The sequence below is a fragment of the Leptopilina heterotoma genome, unplaced genomic scaffold (assembly GCF_015476425.1).
Source record: "Leptopilina heterotoma isolate Lh14 unplaced genomic scaffold, ASM1547642v1 Lhet_467, whole genome shotgun sequence".
NCBI lineage: Eukaryota > Metazoa > Arthropoda > Insecta > Hymenoptera > Figitidae > Leptopilina > Leptopilina heterotoma.
In genome coordinates this window covers 79,185-86,900 of record NW_025111096.1, presented here as the reverse complement: position 1 = coordinate 86,900, position 7,716 = coordinate 79,185, and the positions used below count along the sequence as shown (strand labels likewise).

General features: G+C 28.9%; 1 long non-coding RNA gene across 1 annotated transcript; it reads right to left on the bottom strand.

Moving 5' to 3' along the window:
* Positions 1-307: 307 nt before the first annotated feature.
* On the bottom strand, positions 308-7,292 carry LOC122507365. Its single transcript, XR_006302115.1, has 4 exons — positions 6,885-7,292; positions 3,070-3,214; positions 2,248-2,341; positions 308-460 (listed from the first exon to the last, which is right to left on the bottom strand). It is a non-coding gene; the product is annotated as an uncharacterized LOC122507365 (long non-coding RNA).
* Between the last annotated feature and the right edge of the window lie 424 nt (positions 7,293-7,716).

Genomic DNA, 7,716 nt, shown 5'->3' with positions numbered 1-7,716 from the left:
CACTATAAGGAATGGAACTCTACAAATGGCTTAATGCAAGCTAAGACATTAATTGAAATTAATACAAATTGCAAGATATCAGCGGAATTTACAAAACTTAAAAAGAAAGAGGTGAAATCATAAACAGGGGTTAACAAATTTACAAATGGACTTTTTAAATTTAAATTAGTGATTAAAGTACATATAATTCTGTCTCTAAAAATGACATAATTTTAACATAAAACTAGTTAAAATAATAAAATTTTAAATCTAATTAAATAAAAAATTTAGTATAATAAGTAATATAAACCTTCATTGCCACATCGATATATAAAATATCAGCGTTATTTACACTTCCACATTTTAAAATATTCATTCCTAAGTCTATTTTTTTATAATGATCTTTCCTTTTGCTTAATGCTTCATAAAATTCCGTTGGATCATTATATTCATTTTTCCCCATGATATTGTTCTTAAGTCACTGTAAAAGAGGATATTATTTGGATTTTTTATTGTGGTTTTGGTGTATCAGCATACCATGATATGGATCAGTTAGTAGTCTTTAAATTGTATTAAAATATAAATTATGATAAAAGAAAAAGTCCATTAAACACCAATTTGTAGTTAAAAATCAACTTCAAAATATAGTTAATTATTAAATTAACTCCCTTTTGGAGTTAATTCTTAAATTTACTGTGTAAATTTCTACTCCCTTCACTTTAACACCCAAATGAGTGCGACTTTTAAAGAATTCCCTGGGGAGTTCAAATTTAACTCCCGTTTTTTACAGTGTAATAATGTATTCTACGTTGACAGATATTATAATTTTTAGTCATTGTATTATGAGACTATAACCTTCGAAATCTTTAGTTGAGAAGTTAATAAAACTTTAAGTAACTCTTTAAATTCACTTAGTTTTTCCATGTTCAGTCAATTTTCGCATCGAACATAAAAAAAGCAATTAAAGAAATTACTTAAAGTTTTATGAACTCCGTAGGCCAATTTTTGTTTGTGAAGAATGAAAAATGTAAATGCAACAAATAAAATTTTAAAAATATTTAAATGTTTTATTAACCCATTCAGTCCCATAATTAGGGCAATTAAAAAATATCTAAAATAGGTATAGTACCTATGGTTTTCGGGGTCGCTGATTACGAATCTGGAATCAGATTTTCAATCTGATTTTTTATCTGAATTTTATCTGAATTTTTTTAATTTCAAAATGGCGGAGTCAACATGGCGGACGATAAAGTAAAAAATTAATCAAATTTACTTGAAAGTCGTCACTCGGGGGTTTTTGGGGTCGCTGATTACGAATGTGGAATCAGTTTTTCCAACTTTAAAATAATGGATACAATATGATAGTCAAAAATTAAAAATTGACCATATAGGACTCTGCCATTGCCGTCCCAAGCCCGCATTAAAAAAGAGAAGGGTGTTTCCAAATAAATTCGTAACTTTTTATGTCCGCCATATGGATTTATGGATTCACTATTTTGAATTTTTAAAAACTGTTTTTAGATTCGTAATCAGCGACCCCAAAAACCCCCAAAAGACCATTTCCAAGCAAATTTGTTTAATTTTTAATTTTTGTCTGACATATTGGATCCACCATTTTGAATTTGAATATCTGATTTTAGATTAATATTCAGCAAACCCCGAGAATTTAGAAAACAACCATAATTTAAAGTATATATAATTATGTTACTGATTTAATTTTATTAAAGTTAACTTTAACCTGAAATAGTGCGTTGCCGTATATAAGTTTGTTAATAACAAAAAAAACATAAATAATATAGATTAATTTGTTAAAAAACTACTAAACCCTATTTGTAGAAACATAAAAATAAGAAATATGCAATTATTTAAAGTTTTCCTCTAAGTTATGTTAAAAAAATCTGTGGTTTAAAAGGTGGTCTATATATCGATCACTGGGACTGAAAGGGTTAAACGATATTGCAATTTTAATATACGTACATTGCACAAATTTGACAAAATTATGCTTTCGAATAAATTTTTTTAAACTTCAGAAAGTTAATTATATTTATAGTCCGTTAAAAAAATATAAATACCAATAAATTTTACCGACAATACAATAATTAATGGTAATATAACATAACCTCTATTTCTTTTTACACAGAGTGTGTAAAAAATATAAAGATTATGTTATATTCCAATTGATTACATCACACCGACCAGAAAATCCAACTTTCTGGCCAAATATCGTAATGTACTATTAAATTATTTTATAAAAAAATTTTAACTTACAAATTTTTATTTAATTAAATACGTGTCAGACAATAACGATTCCAAATGTTCATTTTAGGCTTTGGAACAGGTTCGTAGAAATATATCCAAATGTCTATAATTTTTGTAAAATAATTAAAATTTTATTTTTCTATTAAATTAATTACTAAAAGTATAATTTAGGTAACAATTAAAGGAATTATTTTAACTAAAACAAAGTGTAGGTGAGACTATGAGGATAAATGTTAAACTGTCAAAACAGTTTATATTCATTATCTTTCGAACGAAAATAGTTAGAGGATTGAAATTTTGATTATAGGAGGATGTGACATTCTGTTCATTTTTATGATGTCCATAATACGAAGTGTTTTTTGACCCAACATTTGTAAATTTTAACATAAAAGAAAATTTCAACTTTTAAGTATATTTTTTGTAATTATTCTCATAGCCAAATGTATTTTAGCCTATTTGGGTCCCCTGTAGATGTACCTAAAGGTATTTGCTAAAGCTTTTGTTAAATAAACACATAGATCTTTTCCCTTAATATATTACAGATAGCACGTAACCTTGCAACAATGTTGCCATGCAAGATTTGCAATATTGACGTGTAACATTCTGGCAAGGTTGTCTTCTAGGCAAATATTTAATTTTATAATATTACATAAATTATTTAATATTTAATTTTTATTTATTATAACATAATTATAACAACGTTATAATAAAACTGTTATTAATTTCACCAAAAAAGCTTATCGAATGTGATATGCTCTTAAGCCTACTTTTATTTATATAAATAATATTATAATGTTAATAATAATTTTTAAAAATATTTTTATAACTAACCCTCCACACATTAATTGCCTGGTTGACAAATATATGATCATATTCCTCTCCCTGTCACGTGGCTTTATCAAACTTCCCACAAATATTCCTTTTTTTAATTGGGACATACGAATTTCTTCGTCTATAATTACTTTTTGTAGTAAAGCTAAAAAATAAATACATTTTATATGTATTTATGGTAATAAAATTGAAAGAAGAATACGAAATTCATAAAAGAAGTAATGTATATTTCATAAAAGTTTTACTTTTTAATTACGATCAATAAAATATTTGTTTCCTTAGAAGGAATTATTAATATAGATCAAATGCATTGTATTTTATTTAAAATTATTATTTATTATACCTATGTATTAACTTAAGACAGTTTAGAAATAATGTTTTAATTATGTTAGGTCTTCTCGTCCTCTAGATAAATTTTATAGTAACGCTGTTTGCTCGATTCAATCCACAGAGTTTTTAAACCATGCGCGCAAATTATTTATGTTTTATGCCTATAGAAGACCCTCCCTGCTTTAATTAAATTGTCGTTAAAACTTAAGGTACATATTCTTTGATGTTTTTCCTACAAATATAAGCAAAAAATCACATGTTTTTGTTTGCTGATGATTGCGAGATTAAGTGGATTTAAATGTATATTTTTGGTCTTGATGATTAAAATTGTGAAGTTATTTTTAATTATACTAACTCTCTTAGCAGAATCATGATTAGCAGAAGCAGCTAAAATATTCTTAAAGTATTAGTATTAAATTTTTTGTGTAGTGTAGACCAGAGCGTAATGACTAACTTTTCCCGGTAAGAAGCGAGGAATAGAAAAAGATTAAGTTTCCAGAAATATTCTGTTAAAAGAGGATTTTTTTAATCTTTCTGAATAGGCGAATTTCCAAAAAAAAAACCCAATTCCTCTATAAATAGCAAAATATCAGAAAAATTAATTCTTCTCTATTGCTCGTGTCAATGAGATGACAAAAAAGAATTAAGAGTTTCTATTTTTTTGAATGCGCAAAATTTTTCTGCTTCTCAACATTCCAAAAAAATTGAAGAAAAAGGTTAATTACTACAATTTACGATTCAAAAAAGAAAAAAAAACGCTTCATCCCTTCTTTATTAACTGTTATTATTAATAATAAACATCTCCGAAAAAAAGTTAAAAAATCACAAGAAAATCGTCAAAAACAGTCTTTTTTAGTAAAACAGATAAAAGATTTGTTCTCATTACTTTTAGGTTTTGTAAACAAGAAACTGTCGTCTCGGTGCAGTATTATGCTCGATGTTTCGAGTACTCGAAATTGTCGAGTACTCGAGTGACTTCGAGTACTCGATTAAATTCGAGCACTCGAGTGAATTCGAGTACTCGAATTTTTTGAGTACTCGAATGGATTCGAGCTTTTGACTTACTAAAAAAACTATTAATAAGTAAAAAATTTCGAATTTATTTGAATTACTGAATCAATATTTCTATTTGCTAAATATAATAAATCCGAAAATTCTATGAATTTTCTCTAAAACTCGAATTTACTCAAGAGCTCGAAAAAATTCGAGTACTCGAATTAACTTGAGTACTCGAAACTATTCGAGCTTTTTGCACAACTCTAATTCGTTTGTTAAATCGCGCCGATACCCCGTCTTGACCAACTCAACCCTAAGAAAAAAAACTATTTCCAACAAGATAGGACAGAAAATTGACTGTGTTAAAAAAATTTCATTAATTTTATAAAATGTTAAAACTTTTATGAGAATCTGTACTTTACAACAAAAAAAAAAAAATATTAACCGTTTCTTTAAATTTTTTGTTATTTTTTTTTGCATTAACAAAATATTATAACATTTATAAAAAAAATTAATAGTTCAAAAGCCGTTTAAAATATATTAATGTAACTTACAATAATTAAACAAAATTGTTCACTCTTTTAAATGAAAACATTTGCATAATTGTAAATTTAAAATTTTCATATTTTTAATAACAATTTCAAAGCAAATTTTCTTAAAATGTTCTTTTGTTTTATTATTTTTTTATATAAGTTTTAAGATTTTAGAAAATCAATAAAAAATTTTTTAACCAGTTGAGCTAATCTAGCCCAAAAACTTAAAAAAATAAAAAGTTTCTATGAAAAAATATTGTAGAGAAAAGTTGTTTATATTTTTCTAATCTAAAGTAATATAAAGTAATTCAATATAAATATTGAATTTTGAAAATTTTTAAACTACTGTACTTTGTGTACTTTTCGACGAAAATGGCTGGCTAAAGAACTCGATCTGTATTCTAACACTAACTTTGTGCATGTAAAGTTGTAAGATGACGCAATAAGTCTTTCAGGAGTTATCGTAGGGACACCATTGTGTCTACAGACAGACACTTTTTCTAGACCATGTTTTTCGGACTCAGAGGACCCCCAAACGTCGAGACTTCATGAAATTAGCGAAATTCAATTTTCTACCAAAACTAATACTTTCTCATTATTTTGATGATAACGTCAAAATTGATTTTAATAATGAGTGATATCGTGGCAGTTTGGCAAGTTCAGACAAATTTAGTGCAAAATAAATAAAAACTTTAGGATAAAGTGCGGATAGATTCCTCCCAATTCGAAAATTACATCTAAATTCAAAATATAATTATTAATATTTTTTAATGACTATGCACAAAGATTAAATAATTAGCGTATGTAGTGTTATAGTTGGTTACTTTTCAAGTTTTAATATTTGAGACAATTTTGCAATTCATTGCAAAATTAATCAAATATTAATAAACTTTGAAATTTCCTTTAAATTGTAATTTTTTACACTCACTTCTTGTGCGTGATGAAATAATAAATTTTGTCTCTTTATCTCACATAATATAATTTAATGTATATTATGATTCTGTCTAATATATTTTACAATATATTAGATAGAATACCGAATATAACATTAAAGAATATTATAAAAGTAAATTCATTAATTTTTATTTAGCTTTAAGATTGTGTCTCTCGCTCGACTAACTCTCGCTCTCAAGATACACAACGTGAACGTGTACGTTCTCCCATTTTAAGGCGAGAACAGAATAAAGTGAACGCGAACGTATGACGTCACCCATTTGAATCACATTGTGACGTCATACGTTCGCGTACACGTTGACGTTCGCGTTCCCATGGATTCGCAAGGCGAGAACAGAATAGCCTACGTGAACGTTGACGTGCTGACGTCACCCATTTGAATAGCATGGGTGACGTCATACGTTCGCGTACACGTTCACGTTCACGTAGGCTATTCTGTTCTCGCCTTTAAGTAGAGTCTACATTGGATGAACGCGAACGTTGCCGTGCTGACGTCACCCATGCTATTCAAATGGGTGACGTCAGCACGTCGCGTCACGTTGATCGTGCTCATTGTAGACTCTACTTTAAAACCTCAACCGTACCGCGCTTGCGCGGAACGGGTGGGGGCAATTTACGCGCTGGTTGTCTCTTGCCAAGGTGGAAGGGATGTCGCGAATGCGACTCAGTAGAGGAGCATAAATACCGCGCATTTTCCCTGACCCGCTCTCTTACCTCGCCAGCCTTCGACGAAGCAACATGTCTCTCACACCGATCGGCTCTGCAATCTGAAGCTGTTTATAGCGTCAAGGACAACTTGCTGCCGTCAGACACTATTTCTCTCGCACCTTTGATCCAGTCACTTACCACCACACAGTGACCGGTATCAGTAGCTTTAAAATTTTGCAAATTGAATCCAGCAACTAGCATTTCTACAAAATTGATTTAGAGAACAAGACGACGTAACATAATTTAAATTGAACTTCACTTCAGGTAAGTTTTTTCATCGTACAATTTTCCTACCTACGAATTTCCATGCTACAGGGTGACATCCACCTAGTCGAGTGGTTAGTCGACTATTGAGAGATTCACATAAATTATTGGTCCTTTGAGGAAGGTGCCCTACGCATAATTTATGTTTCCTTTTGCCCCAATAATTTCTCATATAATTAACAAATTTGTTTAAATTTGTCCTTATATTTTCATCATGTTCCTTTATTTTCTTTTGTAATATCTTCAAGCCATCTTCAAATCTATCGGGGGGTGCTAGTGCCAAACAACACGCAAAGTCCAAAATTTCACTTTCCACATCTTTTAACCCATTCTCCCTCCAATATTTACGTTGAGACTAAAAAATGACATAAACCCATTAACGTCCACCTATCCAAATTTTGTTATCCAGAATTCAAGACAAAAAATTGAACCCTAAATAATTAAACTCTTAAATTATTTAAAAATTCACAAATAGTAAGTTTTAAATCAAACTGATAAACTTAAAATAGTCCGATGTATGGGATCCGACATTAATATTATTAAAAAATTAAAAAAAAATTTTGGTATAAATAAAGAGCATATTTTTAATCCGTTGACTGTCGCTGACGCATATATGCGCAAAACTGAACTGGCCAAATGTGTTAAAGACGCATCTATATGTGCTAGGGGAGTTTGCTGGGAGTTGGCCACTACTGCGAGTTGGACACCCATTGATATTTCGAGAATGCGTAAAGTTTATCCCAGAATTAAAATTGTAATATGTTTGTCTTATTGATAAGATATATATATTTGTTTTGAAAAAATACTTGCATTATTTAAGATTCTTATAAAAAAAACATTTTTTTAGTGTAAGAATTTTTTT